The following is a 624-nucleotide window of genomic DNA, read 5'->3' as shown; positions in this document are numbered from 1 at the left end:
GAGTGAAGTAAGCAGAACCAGGAGAACATTGTACACAGTAACAGCCACATTGCGCAATAATTAACTATCAGAGACTTGGCTCTTTTCAGTAAGGCAAGGATCTAAGACATCTCCAAAAGACTCATGATGGAAAATGCTGTCCACATCCAGAGAAAGAACTATGGAGTCTGAATGCAGATTGAAGCATACTATTTGCTCTATCTTTATTTTGTTTCTTCTTTCTCATAGTTCCTCCCATTGGTCCTAATCCTTCTTTACAACATGACTAATGTGAAAATATGTTTAACATGAATTTGGATGTAAAGCCTATATCAGACTGCATGCCATCTTGGGGAGGGGGAAATGGAGGGAAGAGGAGAAAATTTAGAACTCAAAATCTTATGCAAGTAAATGTTGAAAACTAAAAATTAACTAATTAATTTTTTAAAAAAAGGATACATGACCCAGATATAAAGGGAGATACCATAAGAAAATTACATGGAACATATTACCTATCATATTACCTACCTTATAGACAGAAGAATAATTTATGAATAAACAAAAGCTTCATGAGGTATAAAAAGGATAATTTTGATTACAGTGATTAAAAATTTTTGTACAGCCATTCCCCAATTGATAAGTGGT

This window comes from Vombatus ursinus, unplaced genomic scaffold (assembly GCF_900497805.2).
Source record: "Vombatus ursinus unplaced genomic scaffold, bare-nosed wombat genome assembly UNPS02015150.1, whole genome shotgun sequence".
In the NCBI taxonomy this organism is placed as follows: Eukaryota; Metazoa; Chordata; class Mammalia; order Diprotodontia; family Vombatidae; genus Vombatus; species Vombatus ursinus.
The sequence above is the reverse complement of the archived record's forward strand: the minus strand, read 5'-3'. Positions refer to the sequence as shown.